Source organism: Mus caroli, unplaced genomic scaffold, assembly GCF_978045245.1.
Source record: "Mus caroli unplaced genomic scaffold, Mus_caroli_1 scaffold_4, whole genome shotgun sequence".
Lineage (NCBI taxonomy): Eukaryota > Metazoa > Chordata > Mammalia > Rodentia > Muridae > Mus > Mus caroli.
Window position 1 is genome coordinate 151620440 of NW_028227259.1, and position 17099 is coordinate 151637538.

Genomic DNA, 17099 nt, shown 5'->3' on the forward strand with positions numbered 1-17099 from the left:
CTCCTCCTCCTCCTCCTCCTCCTCCTCCTCCTCCTCCTCCTCCTCCTTCTCCTTTTCCTTTTTCTTTGTCTTTCTTTTAAATTAAGTGTATTTAATTCTTCCTGCTAGCCCAGATCCTCTCCTAAAAAGATTTCCATGAGAGGACTTTGTCAGTGGTTCCATTTTCTTGTTCATTTCTTATTCTGCCCTACCCTTAAAAGCTTTACTTAGATTTTCTCATCTTTCTTTAAAGCCTGTGTGCTGAATCTTTCCTCAAGAAGACTGATTGTCTTCACTTCATCTCTTTATACTCACAGTATCCTCAGCGTCTTCATCATCATTACTTTCTGTTGTAAGTCTCCTCTTCTTCCTCCCCGCCTCCCATCATCAACCAGTTGAGAACAGAATTCAAACCCCTCTCACCAAGGATCATGAACACTTCTCCTGCTTTGAAGATGATGTTTTCTTTTATTCACGTGTTCAGGTTTATCAGGTTTTTGTCTGTTTGAGAAAAGGCTCTAACGCAGCAGTTCTCAACCTTGGGGTTGAGTGGCCTTTTCACAGGGGTTGCCATCTGCATATTAAATGTTTACTTTAGGATTCATAACAGCAGCAAAATTATAGTTATAAAGCAGCTACAAAGTAATTTTATGGTTGGGGGTCAGCACAGCGTAAGGAACTGCATTGAAGGGCAGCAGCAGTAGAAAGGTTGAGAAGCACTAACCATTGCTCTAGAGAAACTGGTCACGCTTCAAGCTAGGGAGGAGCTTTCAATTAGATCTTATACTGAGATCTTTTTTCCCCCAACAAATAAATATTCAGGAGGTAAACGATACAATCAACCTCAGAATACCGAAGTTCACAACAGTTAAGATTTTGTGTTTCTCTTTTCTTTTCTGCCTATGTTTCTTGTTCACTGTACTTGGTTTGTCCTCAAGTTCCTGTTGCTTCAGCGTAAAGCTTTTTCTTCTCGTTTCCATCCTGAAGTTCTTGTGTGGGAATTTAAAACTTGCTGAACTTAGAGGAAGTCACCTGTCTTTACTTCCCAAGTGTTGTGATGAAAGGCCAGTGCCACCAAGCCCACCTTCTTATCCATTCTTTAACCAGACATTTGTGTTCTGTAATTTTTTTTTGCTGTCCCAACCCTGGACCTGTTGAGCTTTGAGATCAGTACACAGCATGGGTTGTGTATTGAGGAGATGGCCACACAGCACAGCTTCTAGGATTAAAGCTCTGCACAAGTACGCCTGGCAAAACTAAATGTTCGCCTTCTATACTGTGCACGCAGTACCACTTCTTAGGGGATGAGAACTGCTGAGGTTTTCCTGCTGAGTAACTGAAGGATGAAAAATCAGGCAGTATATGTTACTGTTGTATTAAATATAACCCATTTGACAAATGGAAAACTGCTTTAGGAAAAAAACCCAGTTGTAATTAACCAAGATCTAAATCTTGAGATTTTTTTTCCTTATCATAGTCTGTTTTTATCCCTGCTTTTTGATAGTTTGCTTGTGGTACCTCTCCTGCTTTTGGTTTTCATGATTCTCACCTATTTTTTTTTTTTTTTTCGAGACAGGGTTTCTCTGTATAGCCCTGGCTGTCCTGGAACTCACTTTGTAGACCAGGCTGGCCTCTGCCTCCGGAGTGCTGGGATTAAAGGCATGCACCACCACGTCTGGCCACAAAAAAGTTTTAAAACAAAATTCTCACCTATTTATACCTTTCACTTAAGTGTCTGAACCAGTGCTAATCTGGAGCCATCTCTCCAGCCTGTGTCTGAATATCTGATTGGGTGTTTTTAAGATCTGTTGCTGGCTTCCTTTTCTGGGCCATCCTTTCTGTCTACATACATTGTGTTTGACTTGGATGGGCTCTTGGTTTTTTTGGGAGGAAGGTGGTTCATAAAACACAGGCACTGAAACATGTTACTGAGTCTCTGTACTTCTGTAAGTGGAGCCTGAAAGTGTTTCTTTTCTCTCAGGAGATGGTGTGGCCTTCCCAGGGAGCACTGTTAAGTCTGGAGGAAATAGGACATATTTCACTGTTCTCTAGTAGTTCTTAGTTGAAAGTTTTTCTATTTTTGGATGATTTTCTTTAATCTGCCCTTTTCCACTGGATTGTGCACTATTTGAAACTATACTTTTTTTTTTCCTCAAATTATTGTGGTCATTATTGTAAACATCACTTTGATTTTCTTTTACTGAGCAGTTATGTGTAATTTTGTACTAATTATTCTAAAGCCATATGTATATATAGGTGTATATGTGTGTGTGTGTCATGCATGCATGGGTACATACACCTGTGTGTGTGCTTTTGGAGCCAGAAGTTGACATTGGTATCATTCTTCATACCTGTTTGCTTTATTTTAGTTTTTATAAGAATTATTTTATGTGTACAGTTGTTTGCATGTATGGATGTGTGCTTGGTGACCATGTTTCATCTTGTAAGAATCTGATGCCTACTTGAATGACAGGATTGAGTGATGTAAAGCTCTACAAAATGCTTGTGGTATTAGAGATTAGAATTTGCCTAAAAGTACTGATGTGTTAAAGGCATATTCATGCTGCCTCAGAAGTTTTAAAATACTTATGAACCATAAGTTTTTCGCATTACTGTGATAGTAGCTTATCTTGTAAAATGATGAAATGCATGAAGACTGTTGGGTTTGTGCTGGGTCCAGCATGGCTGCATAGGGGAGGTGTGACACAGTTCCTGCCCCTGGAGCATTACCAGGCTGTTGATCGTCACGGTCCCCACATGTGCTGATGGATGGATGCTGTTGCCCTGAAGCTGATCTGCTGTCTTTACTACTTTACTTTCAATCTCTCTTTCTGGGGAATATACTTCCCCCGTTGCCATAATCAATGAAACAGATGTGGTTCTCAGGAGTGAGGAATGGTGGTGGTCACGAGGCTGTGGAGGATGAGGCACAGGCCTTCCGCTTGGCCTTTAGGGCCATGGGAAAGGATCTTGACAATAACCACAGAGGCCATAGAAGCCTACATGGTCCTTTGTAGAAACAGTGCATTGCCAGACTTGGCCTTGAATTTGGAATCGTGAGGAGATAATGTACCCTCTGGTCCAATGACTGCTGCATTAATTAGCCAGGGTGAACTTGGGGACATCAAGGACAGAATTAAAGTGGCCTCAAGAAGAAAAGGCATGGATAGAAAAAAATAGTAATCTATAAACTACGAGTGAATGACAGTTTTATGATGTATAATTTAGAAACAAATGGTACTAGAAGGAGAGTACACGAGGCCATTGGAATTGCTAGGATAGGAAGCAAAGATTAGAGAATTAAAAGTTGATAAGCATAAAAAAGTCAGTACTTTGTTCTTCTGGCTACTTGGAAGAGTTGGAGTTGATAATGCCTGGAGAGACTAGAGAGCTCACTGTGTTAACATAAATTTTAAAACTTTGTAAGGAATCATTTTAATTTTAGTAGTATATCATCTTTCGATTTTCCATGAAAATAGTTACTAAAAGACTGCTGTCTGCTGTACCAAGAAAGCGCAAGAGCTGTGCCCAGCTAGCCGCGAAGGAACCTATGAGGAAATGTGCTTTTGCTTTGTGTTTAGTTGCTGCTCTAAGGGAGTGAGGGTTGGGACTATTGATCTGAGACTCAGAATTTATGTAAATGTAAGAATTTTAAATATTATGAATAATGAGCAAAGCCTTGATGATGTAATTTAAAAAAATAAAAGACTGGGTTTGGGCTCTCTGGTCAGAAAGGAAAAGAAGGAAAATGATGAGACTCCTCAGGGAACAGAGAGCACCTGAACTGACAGCTTGCATCTGCTACTGACCCTGAGTCATTACTGAATCAGCACCACTCCCATCCCTGCCTCTCTCAGGACCCTTCTCACACTGAGGCTGGACCTTGGCAGGTTTGTAAGAGGATCCATTTGATTTCCTTGTCTACTTGTCAGTATCTCCTTTGATGTAACTTCACCCTCTTGAGACGTACTTCATAAGAAGGCTCACGTTAGTCTCATGGATCACAGATCCTTCTGTGAATGCTAGCTTTCTCTAACTGGTGCTTCTTTTAGAAACTCAGAAGTTTTGGAAGCTCCTTAGATATGCTTAGTTCTTCAATTACTCAGTAGGTTAGAGTGCTACTTCAGGTCTCTAGGGCCCAGGGATGGGAATATTGTAGATTTTGATGGAATAGACTGGAATTAGTAAGTGTAAGGCTTTGCTTATATTAGGTTAGAGTTCCTTGGAGAGTTAGAGAACTGCAGTGTGACTGCAGTCCCTTGAAGTGAGTGCACTGCTCTCTGCCTCCATCCCCTTAGCACTGTCTCCACCTCCCCATTCCCTTCCCTGATTCTACCCAGCCTGCTGTTCCCTGGTAAGTAATGGCCAGTGGACCGGGAGACTCTTACCCAGACCCTTTGGTGCTGCGGTTTGTGTTCTCCCCTGGTACTGGGTGCCTTGGAATCTGCCTTTACTGCTGTTCGCAAATCTTTGATTTGGCTTTTCAAGAACTTCTTCCTGTAGAAAGATTTCTTCCTTCTAACTTATAAACATGCCATGTTTATCTTCTATTATCTTGGTAACCAGCAAGAAAGAATACTACATAAGGAAAGGGCTCATATGTCTGGGCAACTGTGCAGCAGACTTGGAGGCCTAGTTCCTACTTGTGTGAGCTACTTTCATGCCTTTCATTCATCCCTGAGCTGAAGTTTGCACTTTCACCACTTACTTAAATAATTTTGATAAGGCTATCTACTAGTTAGAAGTTAATGGCATTTGTATTAGTTACCTTTTTGTTGCAGTGATAAATACTACGCCCAAAAGTAATTTAGTAAAGAAAGGGTTCATTTTGGCTTTTGGTTCTAGAGGGGTAGAGCACATTAGTGGTGAGGAGGGCATGTTAGTTAGCAAGTACATAACATTTTCATCTACATACATGGGAAGCAGAGAACAGGAAATGTAGTGAGGCTATAAAATTTCAAAGCATGCCCTTAGTGACATCGTTCCTTTATCAAAGGCTCCAGTTTCTAAAGGTGCTATCACCCCCACCCCTAAACAGTACCACCAGCCAGCTAGCTAAGTGTCGGAGTACATGAGCCTGGAGTGCATCAGCTGGCAACCTGTAGGTTTCAACCTCTTTGGGGGTCTTTAACAGAAGGACCCTTTTATAGGGGCAGCCTTAGACCCTGTGCATATCAGTCAGATATTTACAATTCTTAACAGTAGCAAAGTTACAAAGTTACAGTCAGAAAATAGCAGCAAAGTAAATTTTTGGAGGAAGGTCACCACAACATGAGGAACTGTATCATTGGGAAGGTTGAGAACCACTGCTCTAGGGGAACATTTCTTATTCGATTGGCTACATTCTTTCTTCTCCGTATTCTCCATAGGCATGGCCATATCATGATGCAGATGGATTTGGTCTAATTTTAGATGCCCTTGGAGTGTTTGACAATTTCAACACTGTTCAAAAGCCCAAAGTCTCTTCTGACACAATGATCTCTTAACTATCATTAAAAAAAAAAAAAGAAAACAAATTATATATTTCCAACATACAATGACATAGAATATCTACTATAATAAATAGGAGCACAGCCAGGAAAAACTGGACCAACACAAGGCTGAAACCCAGAAGGGCAAATACAAAATTGTGTAGCTCCATGACTGGGGTCTGGGCGTCTGGGCGTCTGGTTGCAAAGGGCTTGTTACTTAGATGACTGCACTTCTGGCTTCGTTATCTGCAACATGCATCTCTCTCTCAGTCTACAGCTAGGAGGAAGAAAGATGAGATGAGTCAGAAGTGGAAGAAGGGTTAGGGGCCAGGTCAAAAAGAAAAGATACCAGGCAGTGGTTGGCCACGCCTTTAATCCCAGCACTTGGGAAGCAGAGGCAGGCGGATTTCTGAGTTCAAGGCCAGTCTGATCTACAGAGTGAGTTCCAGGACAGCCAGGCCTACACAGAGAAAATCAATCTCTCTCTCTCTCTCTCTCTCTCTCCCTCTCCCTCTCCCTCTCCCTCTCCCTCTCCTCCCTCTCCTCCCTCTCCTCCCTCTCCTCCCTCTCCTCCCTCTCCCTCTCCCTCTCCCTCTCCCTCTCCCTCTCCCTCTCTCCCTCTCCCTCTCCCTCTCCCTCTCCCTCTCCCTCTCCCTCTCCCTCCCCCTCCCCCTCCCCCTCCCCCTCCCCCTCCCCCTCCCCCTCCCTCTCCCCCTCCCTCTCCCCTCCCCCTCCCCTCCCCCTCCCTCTCCCAGGGCTACACAGAGAAACCCCCCCCCCTCTCTCTCTCTCTCTCTCTCTCGCTCTCTCTCGCTCTCTCTCTCTCGCTCTCTCTCGCTCTCTCTCTCTCTCTCTCTCTCTCGCGCGCGCGCACACACACACACACACACACACACACAAAGCTAAGTTTTCTGGAGAGATGGCTCAGCGATTAAGAGCACTGACTGCTCTTCCAGAGATCCTGAGTTCAATTCTCAGCAACCACATGGTGGCTCACAACCATCTGTAATAAGATCTGATGCCCTCTTCTGATGTGTCTGAAGACAGCTACAGTGTACTCACATAAATAAAATAAACAAATAAATCTTTAAAAAAAAAAAAGAAAAGACAAGACAAGGGTTTTCAAATACAAAGCGAGTGAAGGGCATATTAAGGGAAGTAGAATGTTACTGGTGTAATTTCAGGAGAAGGCTAGTAAAGTGGTGTGGTGACTGAGTGTGGCACTGGTCACTGCTGATTACTCTTATGTAGGGTGACAACAGCAAAGAGCAACGAGTAGGGCAGGGAGAAATAACGGTGCTTACTGTAATTGCAGCCTTGCATGTAGCACATGACTTGGTTTCCTGTGTACTGTTTTCTCCCTGCCCCACTTGATTCTCTCGCCTTCTCAGAGAGCCCTTTTGCAGATGGCCCACCTTCAGTACTTGGCCTGCTCTAGTCACATTTGATTTCCAAATCCTTCCTTCAGTTGTCTGTAGTCAGTCTTCCTTAGTATATGATTGGCTGTTTATAGAAACTGTTCATCCGTATGGCCCAGAACATGGAACTGAGGATCAGCACATTCTCCCTCAAGACACACTGCTGCTCTCTCTCTCTCTCCACGGTTGTACACAGTCAGAATTCGTTGCGTGCACACCTAGCTTGGTTATAAATACCTGTCAGTGGTCTCCCTTGTGGTTTCCTGTAGACTCTGCTGTCTTTGTCATGTCCTTCTTCCACCGAGAACTCTCTGTGTCCTTCTCAGTTATCTTCATTTTTACTGTTACCGATGGTTTCTTACCTTGTTTCCTGCTCTTCTTAAGTACCTTCCTGTTTATCTGACCTTGCTCCTCTCATCTTTGCCGATCTGTTTATTATTAGGAAGAGAAGTTGAGGTCTTTTGTCCATGTTGTAGCTTACTACCAAAGCCTGTTGGAAGACCATGCCCCTCAGGCTTCCCTGCCTTTGGGCCTCCTTTTTAGACATCGATACTATGTGGCCTACCCTTATGTCTAACTTGGTTTAATTTGCTTGTCCTTTCGTAGTCAAATCATGCTATAGTCTGAGGTTGTAGCATTAGACACCTGCTTTCCCCCTAGAACTTTACTATACTCAATTATTTATATCACAGGCAAATTGTAGGTAGTGTTGTGTAGGTACTTGTGTTAAGAGTCACGGATGTTCTGGGCTCTTGGAAACAGACTTCCATTTGGAATATGTTCTCTGTGGAGTTCTGCCCTGTGAGCTTTGAAGCATAGTATCTATGGCTGTGCCTGCAGTGCCAGCCACAGTGCCCAGAATGGCTCATGTACTGTTGAATGACCCGACCCTTATGAATGTGTATTAGCCAAGTACATATTTGGCCTGTGAGTTCTGAAATGTAGAGCTTTATATATTTTGTTAACCTATGACAAAATGTCATTGTGAAAAGAATTGAAAGTCATAATGTATTTTGTGGATTAAATCTAGCTGAATTCTTGGTTAGGAAAAAGTGCTTCTAAATAAGTCTGCTTTTTTGTGTGGACTGGGACAGATAGGGTTAACTGTTAGTCTTTGTGAGTAGGATGTGCATAGAGTTTCTGGAGAAGAAGTTGTACCTGCATGGGACAATCTTCTCTTGAATACTTGGGGTACTGGCTTTCTGGATGGCATACTTCTGAGACTCCCTCTGACAGTGAGCTAGGAGGCATGCTTTGTGACTGTCAGAAGGATTGGGAGCACATTGATGTGAGTAACCACAGAGGCTTCGAAGAAGAACGGTGGTCCTCGATGCGAAGTTCTTTCTTGTATGCACAGTGAGCTGCTGGTCTCATTTAAAGTGTTCTGATTGTATTTGGATTGCTAGTGCAATACCACTGTTTAGCAAAGACATGCAAATAAAATAGAGTGGTATGAGTGGCTTTGTGATTTATAATCTTAAACTACTGTTTACAACTTTCTAAAGTATGTATGCCTTTGAAAATATTTGGATGTGAGAGAAGTACAAAAGAGAAATTAAAAAAAATGTGTTCAGCCGTCTCACAACCCAGAGTCAGCATTTTTGCTAATATTTTAGTGATGAGCCCTTATACTTGTCATATACCTGCCTGTATATACACTCTCGATCCCCTTTGTAAGCAGGAGCAAGCCACTTTAAAACATAGCAGTTTATCATTCATTGCCTATGGTTTTTAAACTTTAATCTTGTTTTACTTCTGCTATCCATGCTGGTTAGAAATGCATCAGCCCACTTAACTTTTGGTGCTACACACTGTCATCTGTGCCATAATCCTTATTGCCAGATGCCCCATCTGAGGCATTTGGTAGAGCTGACCCTGCCCCTTTGCAGCTGTGGCACTTGGATGAGCGTGCACAACCAAGTACAACACAGTAGGGTTGACTCTGGTTGAGGGGGTGCAGGTGAGCCAGCCCATAGGGTAAGAGTTCAGGAGAGCTGGCTGTGTGTGTGTGTGTGTGTGTGTGTGTGTGTGTGTATGCCCCTCCCTCACCACCTGTGTCAGTCGGGGGGGGGGGGGATGACTCTGAGTTTATGAGACTGGGTGACCTCTTCTTTGCTGGTTTCGGCACTCAGAAGAGTGGGCCCTGTACCTCATCTGGGCAGCATGGTAGAACTAGCCCTGCCCCTGGGCTAGCATGAGGTGACATGGGTGTGGAAGTGGGAACTGGCCCTGGGGCCATGAGAACAGGAACACTGTCCTTGCCCCCTCTACTGCCTGTAGCACTGGGGAGAACTGGCCCTGCACCTGGCCTGGGCAACACAGTGGAGCTGGCCATGATGGTAAAGGCATGGGTGAGCCAGTCCCAAAGGTGTGAGAGCAGGAGAGAAGGCACAGCTCCTTGCAGGCTGCAGCATTTGGAAGAATATGCCCCGCACTTTTTTTTTTTTTAAAGATTTATTTATTTATTATATGTAAGTTCACTGTAGCTGTCTTCAGACACTCCAGAAGAGGGAGCCAGATCTCGTTACGGATGGTTGTGAGCCACCATGTGGTTGCTGGGATTTGAACTCTGGACCTTTGGAAGAGCAGTCGGGTGCTCTTACCCACTGAGTCATCTCACCAGCCCCCTGCCCCGCACTTTGACTTGGCAACACAGTGGAGCTGGCTCTGGAGGCGTGAGTGCCAGTGAGCTGGCCTTGAGGGCATGAGAACAGGAGAGGTGACTCTGTCTCCTGTCACTGTCATGAAGGCATTGGTGACCTAAACCAGAGAGAGCAGTGGTAGAGAGCCTACCCTGGTTGTGGGGAGAGCTGTCAGGTTGACCAGCTCAACTACCACCCAGGCCCAGCTCCAGGGCTCTGAATTAATTGGCCCACTCCCAAATCTAAATCATTTGCAAACTGTTGAGATTGGCTACTCCAAAGCTGCAGGATCTTCATGACACAGGACAGTAATAGAATAACCAGGACTTCCTATAGGATCCAGTATTGATGATGGCATAGAAACCAGAGATTTCGAACCAGACCAATGACTCATTACAACGAACATTTGCAAGAGAAGATGTATGGACAGAGGGATATACTGTGGGACACACTGTGATACACTATAGCTTCCATAATGAGATGTTTTCTATGCTTTGTTGTTGTTTTTTTATTGTTTGTTTGTGAGTGTTTTATTTTGTAATAAGTTGGAAGGGAAAAGTTGATATGAGAGAACGGGGAGATGAGTGGAAATGGGGAGCATGATGTGAAACTCAACAAGTCAATAAAAGGTACAGAGATTGGATAGGAATGATGGGTGGTTAGAGTTTGTAGAAGAATGGGCTTAAAGACAAGACCATATATTAAAAAAAAAGGTATGAGGCACTGTTAGCTGCTTTAATATAATTGATTGTTATTCCTGAAGAGAGATGGAGTTGTAAAGAAAAAATCACTTTGAGAATTAATGGGCAAGCATTTTCTGAAGCTGATAAAAAGTTTAAACCTATAGATGAAGTTAGCCCAGAATCAGAATCCAAAATACAATAAACAGAGGGCACTAAGCAGCACCAGGCTAACAGTGCTGGGGGAAGACACAGCTTTGTGTTCAAGTAGCATCTTTCTAACTGGAAATAATGCAAGCTGTCAGTGCAGCATCAGCTTTTTTTCTCATTTGATTTGAAAAAGGGTCTCCTTATTATGCATCTTTGTTACTGTTCTGGAACTCACTATATAGACCAGGCTGACCTCAAACTTGGAGAGAGAATTAATTCTTCCTGCCTCCTGAGTGTTGGGATTAAAGGTATATGCGACCACACGTAGCTCAGATTGCTTTAATATACAGGAAGCAGAAAACATGCCATATTAAAATTCTGCATTTTGGAAAAATATGAAAATGTAATCAAATGAACACTTTTAGAACTCGGTGAAACTCAAGTTAGATTTGTAGTTTAGTTTAAAATGATTACATTAGGCCTAATCCCTATGATTTTGGAGATGTGCTATGGCCATGTAAGATGTTGCTTTGGTAAAGGCAGTCTCTCTTGTGACCCATCATTTCAGATTAAAAATTCTCAAGAAGCAAAATATCAAGTGGTGTCGGTGGTAGAGCTCTGTCTAGGATGTGCAAGGCCCTGGTCTGCAAAGACAAATGATGTGCAAGTTTTCAGACTCCTAAAAGCCAAAGAGTCAAGACCTGTAGCCCCAATATAGAGTTAGTAGGATTGTGAGTAGAATGCCTGCCTGGGCTGCATAGCCAGACCTACTCCCTTTCCTGGGGGTAAAAGACAAACAAGTAAACAAAAACAATACCACCAGATATTTTAATACTAAAGTAAGTATTTTAGAAGTAAATTCCCATGGATTCTCTTCTCTACAGAATCTAAATAACTACAACTGATGCAAAAATAATATGAATAAATTATAAGAAAAATGGCTCATTTCTTTTTGAAAGAGAATTGGCTGTTCAAAATAATCATAAAATATGTAGGATTTATAACTGTTAAAAATGACAATAGTAAAGTCTGAAGGGAGAAATGGAAATGATACTTTCCTTTCGTTATATCTTGAGATATTAGTTGAGTTGGATGATAAGTGTTATGAACTGAATTATGCCCCTCTATCCTCCATTTATATATGTTGATGCCTAACTCTTCACATGACTATAAGTGGAGAATGAGGCCTTTTGGGAATTACTAAGGCTAAATGAGGTCACAGGGTGAAACCCTAAGCCAGAGTAGTTGTTAGTTTTCTAATAAAGGGATGGAGACCAGGGTTCTGATGTACGGAGTACAGATCTGGGGAGATTAAATGAGAAAGCAGCTGTCTACAAGAGAGAGCCTCAGGAAAAACCTCTGGTGGTAGGTACCACCTTGATCTTGGATGTCTAGCTTGTGAGACTTAGAAAATGGATTTCTGTTTGTAGTGTCCAGTGTTTGGTTATGGTGGCCTCAGCAAACGTAAGACAGTTTCTGAAAATCTAAACATATTTCAAACCCTGAGAGAATTATTACAACAGCAGAACATAGTTTTAGCTTAATTCATCAAGAGATAAATGAAAAAATACTCAGGGTCAGGGAGGGGGGCTGCTCAGATGGAACCAGAAAATCAGGTAATGGCTTTAAACCCAACCCTATTTCTAATGGCCACCACGCCCACTCAGTGAGAGCATTTTATTTCATTTCAGAGCAGTAGAGGAAGAGTCCATACATCTATTCTGGGCTGCACGTGGATGTGTCCACCCTGTACGCCCTGCCCCAGGTGCTTACGAATAAATCACACATATTCAACATAGACAAAAAGAAATCTACATTAGATATATATTAGAAGATCCACTATCCTGCTCAAAAGATAGCTAGGACATTTACACATTATGTGGTACAAGTTAGACTTTGGAGCATAAAATAACACCAAATAAAATGATACACAAGAGGTACAGAGTACTGTTTAGCTAGCTGTTAGGAGGATGGACAGGTCATTCTCTATTGTTGATTTAGTTACTAACAGATGACAAAGCCTGATAGAACTGCAAAGAGAAACAGGTAACAGGTAGGGAGGCTGAGGCTGTTTGCTCGTTTCATAAGAAGGCAGTGGGAGATTAGAGCTTTAAACAACTCTTAAAAACCAAGTTGACCTAATTAGCATTTATAGAATATTCTGCCTGGCAACAGTCGAAGTACATGTATGAATGTGTGTGTGTGTATCTCAAGACCAAGATAAAGACCAATTCTGGATTATTCTGCAAATCTCAATAAATGTAAAAGAACTCAAATCATAAAATATGATTTGACCATAGTGGAATTAGAAATCGGTGACATACTTTTAATTAATTAGGGGTCAAAGAAGAAATAAAAAGAAGAAATAAAAAGAAATTGGACAATGTTTCAAACCGAATAAACATACATCAAAAGATATAGGATGCCACTAAGTTGGTAATAATGATAGGAAATGATAGGAAAGTGGTTTTTGGTTTTTTTTTTTTTTTTTTTTTTTTTTTTTTACAATAAGTGATTATAGCTTCAGCCTTAAAAACTAGGAACAAAATGGTAAGGCACACTCAATGAAAATGAACTCGGAGCAGAAATGAACAGGAAAAAAAAAAATTGGGGGGTAGGGCAGGGTTGGAGAGATGCTTCAGTGGTTAAGAGCACTTAAAGTGCTAGGGTACAAGTCCCAGTACCCATGTAGGGCAGCCCACAGCTACCTGTAATTCTGGCTCCAGGATCTGATGCTCTGGCCTCTGCTGACACTCACCCTGATGTCACATCCCCCACCTACTCTCACAGAGTTAAGAACAAAACGACAAATGTAGATCTGTGGGGCATATTCCTTTTTTTTACACACACACACAGGGATTTAACAAGATGAAGTGAACGATAACTGAATGACAGACACTAAATTATTTGATGAGCCCTCAGTGTAGAATTATATTTAGTGTGTTACACAGGGTCTCACTGTGTACCCATGCCTGACCTGGAACTAGCTCTGTAGAGCAGTTGGCTTCAAGCTAATAGTGTATGTGCCATCACATCTACCGAGAAATGAACTCTGTAATTATCTCCCCTCCCCATGCCTGCCCTGTATGTATGTATGTATATAAGTATGTATGTATTGAGACAATGTTTCTGTGTAACCCCAGCTGTCCTAGAACTTACTGTAGATCAGGGTGGCTCTAACTCAGAGATCCACTCCACCTGCCACTGCCTCCCAAATGCTGGGATTAAAGGTGTGAGCCACCACCATCTAGCTGTAATTTACTTTAATACAAAAAGGTTTAGATGTTTTTGCTTATGGATTTGCTCCTAATATGTAAAATAAGAAACTTCATATTCTACATAGACTTAAGTAGTAAATCTTTTTTAAAATGCTATTATAAAATTTATTCTATGATGATTTCATCATGGATATAACCCTCGAATCCATCTTTTCAACTTTCTGAGCCTCTCCCGATTTCAGTTACATCTCAATGTCCTTTTTTAAAAAAAAGTAATCCACTGAGTCCAGTTTTTTGCTGCCCATATACAAATGGGTGTTGGGCAACTCATTGAAGCACATTCCTAAAGGAAAACAGACTCTTCCTCTTCCAGCAGCCATCAGCTGAGTATAGGTCCTCAGCCAGAGGAGGGCGCATGGGAACCCCTTTCTGTTGGAATGCTGAATGGCTTGCTCTTTGGTCTTGGATAGGTCACCACAGCTACTCTGAGGTCCTGAGTGAGTCTTGAGTTGGTTCTGTGTTGTCCAGAAGGCACTATTTCTTCCCAGTCTTCTCCATCCCCTTCTCTTGACCGGCTGAGCGCTCCAATGTCACTTTTTTGCCGCACTTTGTCCAGTTCTGAGTTTATGTGTTAATCACATTACACCCACTACACAGACATGTTTCTCTGAGGGCTGAGAGCATCACTAATCTGCAGCTAGAGATAGTCATTTAGAGACCAGTTTGATACTGCATTATGATAATAAAGTTCACCTCTGGGGACTATAAGCCCCATAGCCATAGTCCTTGACCAGATCTGCAGTACCTGCCATGGCTTTTCTCCTGGGGAGTGGACCACGTAGCCGATCAGAAAGCCATTATTCCACAGCATCCATGCTATTGCTCGCTGTTACTGTAACATGCAGGATCCTGTGAGGGTAAAACTGAGGATGTTTCTTCCAGCAGCCCACAGACTACCTTCTAGGTCAGTACTAGCTTGATTTTTCTGTCCTGTGACCAAAATGTGTGCTGTCTTCAGTAATAGGGGCTTAACTATCAGGTTCTGGTGGGAGGCCAAGGGCAGTGGGAATAGCCTGTATTGTTCTGGGGAACTCTGAGCAACAATTTGAGGGGCAAAATTTCAAACCTGGCATTGAGTCTATTTGGTAGCCTGTGGTTTGTGCGAGGAGGAACACTGTCCCTTGAGTAGGATGACTAGTTAGTTATAAACTCGTGTGTGTGTGTGTGTGTGTGTGTGTGTGTGTGTGTGTGAGAGAGAGAGGGAGAGAGCGCGAGCACCTGAAAGCCTATAAAATAAAGTTTCCACATCCAGTTTTCCAGTCTATTTAGTATTAGTTATTGCTTCCTCACCTTCACATCTCCTCTGTCTTCTCATCCTTTTCCCCACACCTTCCTCCCGTTTTTCTTTACATTTTGTATCACCCATATTCTATCATCATCCCTCCTCCTTTTTTTTAAAAAGATTTATTTATTTATTATATGTAAGTACACTGTAGCTGTCCTCAGATACTCCAGAAGAGGGCATCAGATTTCATTACTGTTGGTTGTGAGCCACCATGTGGTTGTGGGATTTGAACTCGGGACCTTCGGAAAAGCAGTCAGCGCTCTTAACCACTGAGCCATCTCACCAGCCCATCCCTCCTCTTTTAAAAATCTTTCTACTCTCCTCATACTCCCAGTGGCCCCTCCTAGTTTCCTGGCTTCCAAGTTGAACACTGATGTCTACAGATCCCATGTTAGAACCCACACATGAGCAAGAATTTGGGGCTTTTGCTTTTCTGATTTGGGATTACCTCAGTCAGTATAATTCTTTGAAATTCCATCCATTTACTTTCAGATTTCCTGATTTTTCCCTTACTAAAGCTATGCAGTTCTCTTGTGTGTAGGTGCCACATCTCCACTATCCTGAATGTGTCCTTTTATCCTATTGACTGACTTCCTGAGCTTTGCCATGAGAATAGTTTAAGTTAGGGAAAGAGGACGCGATACTTTTCTGTCCTGTCTAACATGATTTGTCAGTAGATGTGCTTATTCCTATATTCTTTTGAGCTTATTTATTTCTAAGCTCAAGTTCTCACAGTTAAACAAACTCACAAGTCACCTACTTAAGAGGAGGAACAGGAAAAATGAAGGTTTAGGACCTTTTCACCTGTTTACACTGGGTGGGCTTTTGTTTCGGTGGTTGGTGGTTTCAGTTTAGTGTGTTAACTTTAAGATACATTAATTTTAATAACTTCTACTGTAACGAGTTTGGGGCCCTTTTATAGATGATTGATTGTTGTAAGAACAGTGAACCTTCTCTTTTGTTTTTTATAGGGACCCTTAAAAATGGGGCTGGGGAATGGCTTTGTTGGTGAAGAGCTTGCTATTAAATATGAGTACCTAAGTTTGGATCCCCAGCTCCCACATAATCGCCAGGGGTAATGACAGGCTTTTGTAATCCCAGTTGCAAGGCTTATAGAATGAATGGTAGGATTCCTGAGGCTTACTGGCCAGCCCATTTAGTCAGTAAATCCTAGGTCCAGCGAGAAGCCATTTTAAAACTAAGGTGTGACTGGTAGAGTCAAACAGCAGATATTTACTTCTAACCCCACATGGAAGCATTTACTCTCATAAGAAGTACAAACACAAACAGCTTCTTCTCCCAACATACACAGAAAATACGGGCTTTAGAAAGAAGTAAAAATGGATTTAAATTGGAGAAACTCAAATTGGAAATCTGGTAGTCTATTTCAGTCAGTATAATTACAGCATAATGGAGAAGGTAATTTTTTATTTTTTAGGAATATACTAAGTATATGATTTTCCCTATCTAGTTTTATTGTCTCTCTAATAAACTTGTAATCTTGAAGTTGCCATTTTCCCTAGGCATTTTGTACTTTTTTCCTCCCACTTTTGGTTTTTCAAGACCGGGGGTTTCTTTGTATAGCCTTGACTGTCCTGTAATTCTCTCTGTAGAGCAGGCTGGCCTCAAACTCAAGATTTACCTGCCTCTGCCTCCTGAGTGTTGGAATTAAAGGCGTGCATCACTATGTCTGGTGCATTTTGGACTCTTACATAAGATGTCAGGTAGCTTTTCTTTTACCCCTCCTCTTTTAAAATAGATTTGGGGTTGACTGGTGCAGACAGGGGCTGCCATGCTTGGTGCCTCCTGGTTTGTCACTTGCCTCCTGTGACTTGGAGCCACTGTACCACCAACTCTCATTGGCTTGCTTTCTGTTCTAGAAGTTTGGTCCATCCACTTCATGAATATGCCACTATTTTTTGGAAACTTCAGTATTTGGAGATTTTTCTTTCCTTAATGTCTTTACATGATTAAAAAGGGAATTTTCTTTGGAAAACATTTTGGACTAGGTGTGGCTATTCCTTTCAGAATTTCAAGTCTTAGACGTGGCATGTGAAGCACCTCACTGTACTTCCAGGATATTCACAGTAAGAGAACTTAAGGTTAGCTCCAGTTAAGTTAGGTTAAGTTTAGTTACCAGTAACATTATTTTAAAGTTTTTAATTGATTTAGTTTTTATTTAAGGCTTATTCCCTT

The 17099-nt window shown here is 42.0% G+C and overlaps 1 protein-coding gene across 7 annotated transcripts in view; it reads left to right on the forward strand.

Moving 5' to 3' along the window:
- Pan3 (poly(A) specific ribonuclease subunit PAN3) overlaps positions 1–17099 on the forward strand; it is a 120978-nt gene that overhangs the window by 42858 nt on the left and 61021 nt on the right. The window lies entirely within an intron of this gene.